The sequence below is a fragment of the Aquarana catesbeiana genome, linkage group LG05 (assembly GCF_042186555.1).
Source record: "Aquarana catesbeiana isolate 2022-GZ linkage group LG05, ASM4218655v1, whole genome shotgun sequence".
In the NCBI taxonomy this organism is placed as follows: domain Eukaryota; kingdom Metazoa; phylum Chordata; class Amphibia; order Anura; family Ranidae; genus Aquarana; species Aquarana catesbeiana.
In genome coordinates, this window is record NC_133328.1 from 417,272,337 (window position 1) to 417,282,275 (window position 9,939).

Here is a 9,939-nt window from a genome sequence, read left to right on the forward strand (position 1 = left end):
TAAATCCTAGAGATGGTTGTATGTGAAAATCCCAGTAGATCAGCAGTTTTGGAAATACTCAGACCAGCCTGTCTGGCAACAATAAGAACCATGCCACGTTCAAAGTCACTTAAATCCCCTTTCTTCCCCATTCTGATGCTCGGTTTGAACTTCAGCAAGTTGTCTTTACCATGTCTAGATGCCTAAATGCATTAAGTTGCTTCCATGTGATTGGCTGATTAGCAATTTGTGTCACCAAGCAATTGAACAGTACCTAATAAAGTGTCCGGTGAGTGTATATGTAAAGCGCTGCGTAAATTGAGGGTGCTATATAACTACCTGTAACAATAAATATATAGACACAGCTGTGTGTATGGGCTCATTGATTACTATAGAGCTGCTTTTCGATGCATACAAAACTATCTTCACTGCATATAAACGCAGCTTTTTTCTGCCTGTGTGCACAAGCCCTTAAAGTGATATTAAAGCCTTTTTTTGTTTTAAATAAAATGAAATGCTGATAACAGGACTTGCTTGCCCTCTTTTAAATTCTTCAACTTTGTGCTGGCTCCAAATACTGCCCTCCAGCCGCTCTGCCCGACTTCCGATAGGTGGGTGTCCCCTCTGCCTGGTGGGACCTATGGAGTCTCGCTGGAGTCTTCACTTCCATGGTGCTCTCATTTTGGAAATTATAAGCACACATGCTGCCACTTTCAGCACACGTGTGGGCAGCACAAGAGCACAGGGGGCACCCACCTACCTGAAGTCGAGCTACTGACAGTGGGGTTGATTTACTAAAACCGGAGAGGGCAAAATCTGGTGCAGCTCTGCATAGAAACCAATCAGCTTCCAAATTTTATTGTCAAGGCTTAATTGAACAAGATGAAGGTAGAAGCTGATTGGCTACCATGCAGAGATGCACCAGATTTTGCACTTTCCAGTTTTAGTAAATCAACCCCAGAATTAGGAATAAGCACAGGGCAGAGCAGCAGGTCCATATTAGTCTTGCCATCAACAGCTAATTTTACAAAAAATGGCTTTAATATCACTTTATGGCTCAGATATCAGCTATGGTTCAGATCCTTCACATCACAACGTCTCCCTCCCCTCTTCACATCATAGCCCCCCTTTTACATTACAGCTCCCTTCACATCACAGTCCCCCCTTACATCACAGCCCCTCTTTTACATTACAGACTCTCTTTACATCACAGTCCCCCCTTACATCACAGTCTCCCCTTTAGATCATAGCCCCCTTTTACATTACAGCCCCCTCACATCACATCCCTCCTTTACATCATAGCCCTTCTTTTGCATTACAGCCCCCTTTACATCACAGTCCCCCCTCTACATCATTGCCCCCTTTTACATAACAGCCCCCTTTCACATCCCCCTTTACATCATATCCCTCTTTACATTACAGTTTGTTTACATTACAGTTTTGTCTAGGGAGTGATGAAATAAGGTGAATTACGTAATTCTTTGCTCCTCTGGCAGCCAAGGCTCTCCAATGCATTCAGGATATGGTCTCGCTCCTGGTGTCCTCACATACATTGCAAGACAGCTGGTCCTGCCTTGATCGTGATGATGTCAGAGAGCTGTGACTGGTCAAGTAGCAAAGGGGAGCACCTTTGGGGGACAGATCATACAATGTGAAGGAAGACTGTGAGAGCGAGGTGCAAGGTAGGTATTTCACCTTATTTCTACCCCCCTTGACAAAATGATAAATAAACCCATGCAGCGAGGGGGCACCACTGCAGTATACCTGCATTTCACCTGTAGGGCCCATTGACACTTAAGTGTTGTGGCAACTCTCAATAAAACTCACCCATGAATACACATCGCAACAGTGCATGGAAACGAATTTGCTTTATGTAAGGTGTACTGCAGTGCCATTCATTGTGAATGGCACCCTAACATATTGTACAGCAATGCATAACGCAGCACAGTACCACCACAACGTATATATCGTGCATTGCTGTGTGCTGCATTTTCAGAAAAGGTCAATGCACATTTCCTCATTCAATGTGTGTTGGCAGTCCATTCAAAATGAATATGGCTGCCCTAATGTAACACACATTAACACATGCCATAAGGCACGTTCATTTATCTGCAGGAACACACCACAAAGGAAGGCTTTAGCGTAAACAGGCCCTCAATGTCTCGCTCAGCACAGGTTCTCTTTCATCAAAATTTGCCTCCAGGATTTTCTCCTTTACTCTGGTTCCATTGCTTTCCCCACCTTCGCCTATTTTTTATTTGAATTTTTTAAAATCAAAGTATATACAGTATATTAAATTAGTATGCTTTCTACTTGGCCATGTGACATCACAAAGTCTTGCCCTGCTCCAGCGGTGGGGATTTCCTAGTGAAATACAAAATGGTGCTATCATAATTGGGGAATTTATAAAAAATGGAGCAGACAGAATCTGGAGCAACTTTGCATGGCAACCAATCAGTTTCTATCTTCACCTCCAAGGGATGTGGTCCTGACAGCCTGGGCTCACAGGAAGTAGGTCAAATAATACTGAGCATAATTCAGCCAGTAAGAGAAGCAACATCTAGTAGACTTTCTGTAAGTCAATACATCTCCAGATTGAAGGAGAGTATTGCAGTAAAAGCTTTTTGTAGGGTGGACGGTATCAGCGGTGGCGTATCCTTGCCGACTAGGCCAAGTTGCAAGGGGTTCTTGGGCTATGCTAGGCAGTGGGTGGGATCTACTCACCCTGCATGAGGGGGAGCCTTTTGCGTTGAGCATGCTCATCAATGCCTGGGACCAGGCGGAGACTGCGGTCATGTGAAAAAAGATCCCCGACTTAGAGATGAGCTACGGTATCACTGTATGCAGTAGAAAAATACAGAGTTCCTCTGAAAAGTGCTGCACACTGTAAATTGGTATATGCTCCATTAGGAGGGACGTGGTGAGCCTGTGCCCACTCCAGCAGTCCAGCATATCTCTATTACCTCACTTCTAGTAACAGAATGGGGTCCTCGCTTCTCGGCCTTTTGGCTAAGATTAAGTGTAGTATCTCTTCTTATCAGTGATCCAGTTGGGGTGCTGTGCTATCATCCTGATCTGACCAAGGTTGGGGTGGTAACTATGCAAACCTGCTGGAATAATGGAGGCTTGGAAGGTTAGTACCGGCTGGAACAGAAACTGGGGTGCCCACAGGCAGTTGGGGCACGGGAGTAATCCCCCCCCCCCCGGAAAGCTGGAAGAACCCATTACCTCCTCGTTTGAATGTTCTACCTTGTATGGCCATGGGCTGGTAAGGCAGAAGGTCCGCGACATCTGTGCCCCCTGGGAGTGGTCGCCCTAGGGGTGCTCTTAGTAACACTTGGGTGTGGGACCCCACTTTGTGAAAAGGCACATGGTCACAGCCACCAAAATCTTTTCTTTCTGCACTGCGTCTTTTAGGGCATGGCCTTTTGGCTAAGTCCGGGGACAATTTTTGTCTACCAGGACTCAGGGCCTAGGCCACTTTTTTATTGCCTATTTATTTTTCTCCCACGCTTGTCACCTTTCACTTTTATGTGTGTTTTCTCATGGATGAAGGGTGTAAGTCCTCATGCTTACCCTGATGTCTTGGGGGAGGATGTGTGGCCCTCAGGTTCCTTCCACCCCTGCCTTTGGGGGATCTCTCGTCGGGGGAGCTCCCCTGACCTAGTATTTGAGGATGGTTTCGGCTGTCTTAGAAGAACTGGGTCTGCCAGGCCTTCTGGCTAGCCAGACCATGTAAACCTGTAAACCTATGTCCCTGTCAGGAGCCTTGTGCCCCGGGGTTTAGGGTAGAGGTCCTACTCCTTCGGGGGGGGGGGGGACTAAACAACACCCTTAAGTGCACTTTTTAGTGTGTGTTTAGTGTGTGTTTCACATGCATGTTTTTTGATAACGTACGGGATTTTGCATCCTAGATTTTGCACCACCGCGGATTTAAAAAGGAGTTAAAAATAAATAAAAAATGGGGTCCTGCCGTACACATAGCACAAACCTCATGCATGCACTTGTTAACTCCTTCTTTTCCCGTACCTTGTAACCAGGCCATGGATCTCTGTAATGCGGGTTCAGTTACAGTTGCTATTGGAAACTGATGCTAGGAAAGGAGCCATGCATTGACCCTCCTCGCTACCAGAGGACCTGTCACCTTTACCAGATACCATGCTTAACAACTTGTGTCTTGAGCTAGTGCTTGGTTACTCTTAGGAACTACACTGTTTCTCTGCTTACTGTAACTTGCTGAGTAAGTCTTCTATAGCAGCTGAGCTTCATACTCCCACATGTGCTTTACAGGCCCAAGTTCTTTTAATTGCTATTAACCTTCATGCATCCCTTGAAGAACTTCGGACCAGGTTCAGAACATTTAATGCAGCCATACTTAACCCTAACTATAACAGAATGGCTGCCCAGGCATATACTGTAGTACCTCTGCAAGGTAGTAGTCCATTGTGGCACTCCCCATGCTTGGATGTCCTCTGGAATCCCGGTGCTTCTGACAGACTGCAAGAAGCCACAGCAGTCCTACAGCATGTCTGTTCACTGTCTTCTTCCCATGCAGCAGCTCTCTGTGTGCAGTGCCCTTTCCCCTTTTATTTACAGCACAGAGGAGGGGGCATAGCCAGCCTGTCTCAACTGCTAACAAAAAACCTTCCCCGTATAGGCAACCTGCCTACATGCATGTTTTTATTTCTAGTGAACGGGGGTATTTTTTTTTTTCTGGAGTGGAATTCTCCTTTAGATGATTTTAATTGGCTGTAGTGAACAGTGATTTACTATATCCTGAGAAAGTGGGGTCATTGCCCATAGAAACCCTAGGTCACTCCAGCTGTCAATCTCCTAGTATAGGGTAGAAAATAACACTCATGTAGTGCTACCCCTCTAGGGGTCGATGGTATTAACTGGTTCTTCCCTAGAAGTCCAGAGGCTCCCTGTCCCCGCAAGCACCTGTCCATTCACACCAGCTCCGATAACACAGTCTAAGGGATGTCTTTTTAAGATTTATTGCTTGAGGGAACTTTAACAGGAGAGGTGTTAGGGCATGGGGTACTTTAAAACAATTAGTATTTAGCATTTAGTGGACAATCTTCTCCTTAAGTATTTATTTGTGTTGGACAGTCTAATGCAGGGATATCCACCCTAAAACTAAAATCCCTGCATCTACAGACATCGACAATCTAACACTAACTTATACTTAACCCCGTGAAGAAGAAATCAGTATACATACATTTTCTGCAGGCGTGCTTCGCTGTGGAGGCGGGTGCAGAGGACACGTCCAACAACAGAAGCGCCATATAGTAACTCTGTGGGTGACGTCACTCCCCATTCATTTCATAGCTGTTGTTGGCTGTGTCCTCTGCAGAGCTTTCGCCGCTGGAGATCGGGTCGGATTGGCTTCAGAAAAGGTATGTATACTCGTTTTTTCTTTACAGGGCTAGATAGGTTAGTGTTACAATGTGTATGTCTGTAGATGCAGGGATTTTAGTTTTTGGGTGGACCTATACTTTAAAATTCACAAAGGTCTTCACAAATCACATTTTTTTAAATTCCATGACTCAAAGCCTTTACATCACAGCCCCCCCCCCCCTTTACATCACAGCCCCTTTATATCAGTGTCTTCTGTCCCCTCCTTCACATCACAACCATCCTTCACATTACAGACCCCCCTCCCCCCCATACACATCACACTCCCCTTCACAACACAGTCCCCTTTGCAATCACAGACCCCCCCCCCACATCACAGTCCCCCTTATGTCCCAGTCCTCCTCAACATCACAGCTCCTCCCGTTCACATCATTGTCCCCCACTTACATGAAAGCCCCCCTTGCAATCACAGATCCCTCCCTCACATGACAGCCCCCCTTACAATCATAGCTTCCACCTTACGCCACAGTCCCCCCAATATCACAACTCCTCCCCCTTCACATCACTGTCTCCTCCTTACATCACAGCCCCCCTTGCAATCGCAGACCCTTCCTTCACATCACAACACCCGCCTGCCTCACATCACAGTCCCCTTGCAATCACAACTTCCCATCCTTACATCACAGCCCCCCTTGAAATCACAGCTCCCCCCTCTACCAACTATAAGGTAGAGAATAGCAGTTGATTGGTTGCTCTGGGCAATAACCCTAGTCTTTCGGTATATCATTCCTTTATTCTAGCTCCACTGATGGCTATAGACGTCTTGTATGTGGACTGCAGTGCCAAAATTCCCCTAACCCATGCGTCATATGTCTGTCCTCCCGCAATTAACACTATTACCTATTATTCAGTAAGAACAGTAAGAAGTTAGGAACACTTAATGGAAAATATATATTGTAGATATATATAAATAAAGCCTGCATGCTAAAGTCATTATGTAAGTCATAGGCTTCCCCTGCTGTGGAAATTTGGAAGAGAAGAGCAACTGGCAGGCAGCAGAAAGGAAAATCCCATTCTGCTAAATTACTTACAGATTTAGTGGATTTTGTTTCATACGCCGAGAATTGTTATTGTGTGTGTACAGTAAATATCTGACTTGTGACTCTGACCATATTAATCAGCATCTCCCAATATGAAGCGCCACAGAACAAGGATATATAATCATCAACACTATGGTCTGAAAAGAGAAATCCAACTCATCTGGAATCAAATATTTTTTTTCCTAATTTCTATCCCGCATCCAAGAGGTTGATGTGAATTGATAACTAACCTAGTACCTGAAAATCCCCAAATGCACCAAGGTGTCTCTCTGTGGTTATGAAATTATTTGCACTTTGTGAACCTTTCAGGAAGCCCCGCTCCACTGGGTTTTATTTGTCTTTTGCTGTGTTTTTGTATGGAATCATATCCTAAAGTTTTAGCATAGTGTTATTTTGCCACTGTAAACGGAGATCCTGTGGGAGTAGTGGTAGCCAGTTAGCGGTTTTATGTAGGAACAGTTGTGTGCCATTATATCTTAAACTAGGCTCACGAATGCAGACCCTCATTCTCTGCATGTGCCTGCTTACCTACAAATATTTATACAGGCACAAAAATCGTGAATGTAATACAAGCGTTTATGGTCAGGGAGGTCGCTCATTCTGGAATTTACATGAAGTAGTTAAAAAAAAAAAAACATAAAGTTATATTTTTAATTTTATTTACTTTTTTACATGGTGTAGTATAATTGTGCAAAGCAAAAAAGTTCTGAAAACCTTGGAAATGCTGTACTTCCGTGTTGGATATGTATTTTATACAGGTATTTATATAGTACTGACAATTTATTCAGTGCTATACATTCACACCAGTCCCTGCCCATAAGTAGCTTACAATCTGGGTCCCTGTCTCAAATGCATACATACACATATAAGGGCCAATTTAGAAAGGAGCCAATTAATCTACCAGCATGTCTCTGGAGTGTGAGAGGAAACCAGAGTAGCTGGAGGAAACCCAGGCAAGCACAGGGAGAACACCCAAACTCCATGCAGATAGAATCCTCATTGGGATTGAAACTGGGGACACTAGCACCTCAAGGCAGACGTGACCACAAAGCCAATGTAATGCCTATTGCTAATTTAATTTGTGAAACCCTATTGGCTTTATCTTCGATTGCCCAAAACAGTATGGGGTTTAACCCAGCTTGTAGAAGAAGGTATGATTACTGATAAATTAATTGTTCAAAATTGGAATCACTCTGAATTTGGAGAATTCGTCAAAAATTTGCCAAACATGAATCGGGGACTTGGGTGAATTTTCATGGTCAGTGAAGGCCCTTTGCAAGTCTGCTAGGCAATTTGTTTTCACCCAAATGGCATAGGAACCTGTGAAATAGAGGACCAAATAAAAAATAAAATTAAAAAAAGTACAGGGGAGGAGGGGCCTGTTTATATGGCTTCTAGGGTAACATGGAAATTAAACAAAGCCTTCTAATTAGAGGTTTGGGTGATGTCTTAAAGAGTAACTTTTTGTTGAGAAAAAAAACAATCCCTTCTGGGTGATCGATGTACATTGCAAAGATTTTAACAAACTTTGTTTTAGATTCCTACCTGTTTCTGTTTTGAAGAAAAGGCTGCGGGGTTCATTTACTAAGAAAAATGGGAAGCAATAATGGTCGCTCTACATTTAGTTATGCACAATTAAGCCAATTAAGACTTTAACTAGGCAAACATGTGAATGAAAAAGCGCGCTAATACTAGCGAACATGCCTTTGTAAATATCAAATTGGCATATCCTTGAATTTGCAAGTGCCAATTGCTACCGGGTTTGGAACTGCACTGCAGCCATGATCACATGAATGTGAATAAAACATTTTTATGCTAGTTGTGCTCGACCTCGTGTGCGTCTATTTATGTATATTCCAATTAGTATTCCTAGTTTTTTTTCTTTCTTTGCTAACAAATGCAGTTATGAATGAGTATTACAGAGTAATGTTTTCTATTCTGTAAAGTTACGTGTATTGAATATTTAAGTTACATATCTGTTATATGGTTTTCTTTTCATGTTAATTTAGTTTTTTATGAGACTATAAAGCAGTAATTATTATTTTTTATAAATATTCTTTATTTTATTATAGATATATCAAAAAGAAAAGATGTTAACAAGAATAACAATCAACATTCTGTATCACATTCCTCATTTAAATCACTTGCTACACCACTTCTTTTATTCTTTCCAACCCACCCATAAAAAAACACCCAAAAAAATCCCTCCCCTTCCCCCCTCTGCTCTACCCCAGCCCCTCTCTATACCTCCATCATTGACATACCGTATTTATCGGCGTATAACACGCATCCTAAGTTTAGAAGGGAATTTTAGGGAAAAAAACTTTTAGGAGGGAAGTTTAAGGAAAAAACTTACATTTAAATGCCCATCAATGCAGCCTCAACAGTGTACATCTGCAGCCTTGTCCAGTGTCATTGCAGCCTTGTCAGCGTCATTTGTAGCCTTGTCAGTGCAGCCTTGTCAGTGAAGCCTTGTCATTGCAGTCTTCCAGTTTAAAAATGGTGCCGCCGAGATACAGAGCCGGATGTCCTGTGTATCTCAGCGGCTCTTGGGTCCTCTCGGCGGCTCTCAGGTCCTCTCGCCGGCTCTCGCCGGCTCTCAGGTCCTCTTGGGTCCTCTCTCAGTCCCGAGCGGAGCCGAGTGTACTCGGCTCGGCTCTGTTCACAGTCACGCCCATTTCCCTGTGTTATGTCCATCATAGTGCGGGACTGGGCGTGACTGTGAGCCGAGCCGAGTACACTTGGCTATGTATCTCGGCGGCTCGATCCTCACAATAAGCGGGGGATTGGCGGGGGATCGGTGTATAACACGCACCCACGATTTTCCCCTGATTTTAAGGGGAAAAAAGTGCGTGTTATACGCCGATAAATACAGTATATCCATCCGATTTCTTAAAATCCATCCAATTTCTCCATACCTTATGATATATCCCTAGTGAGTCCTCTACTGTGTGTATTGTTTCCTCTAGGGTTGTCCCGATACCGATACTAATATCGGTATCGGCACCGATACCGAGCATTTGCCCAAGTACTTGTACTCGGGCAAATGCTCCCGATGCTTCCCCGATACCTAAAAGTCAGGTGTGATCGGCGCATGGGGGAGATACAAGCTTCTCCCCCAGCGGCTTTCAGCTGCTTTAGTGACACAACGGTGATCGCTCACCGCTGACTGTCACTGCATTATCCTCCATGCCCCCTCCTTTCCTCTGTGCCTCTCCGCTGTCCCCCTCCGTTCTTCTCTCCTTTTCTGTCCCCCTCCGCTGTCCCCTCCGTTCCTCTTTCCTCCTCTGTGCCTCTCCGCTGTCCCCTCCGTTCCTCTTTCCTTCCCTGTGTCTCTCCGCTGTCCCCCTCCGTTCCTCTTTCCTTCCCTGTGCCTCTCTGCTGTCCCCTCCGTTCCCCCCTCCTTCTCTGTCCCCCTCCGTTCTCCCCCTCTGTTCTCCCCCTCCGTTCCTCTTTCCTTCCCTGTGCCTCTCCGCTGTCCCCTCCGTTCCCCCCTCCTTCT

The 9,939-nt window shown here is 44.6% G+C and overlaps 1 pseudogene; it reads left to right on the forward strand.

Annotated features, from left to right (window-relative positions):
• Positions 1-2,968: 2,968 nt before the first annotated feature.
• Positions 2,969-3,091, forward strand: LOC141146464 (U2 spliceosomal RNA; annotated as a pseudogene).
• Positions 3,092-9,939: the final 6,848 nt, after the last annotated feature.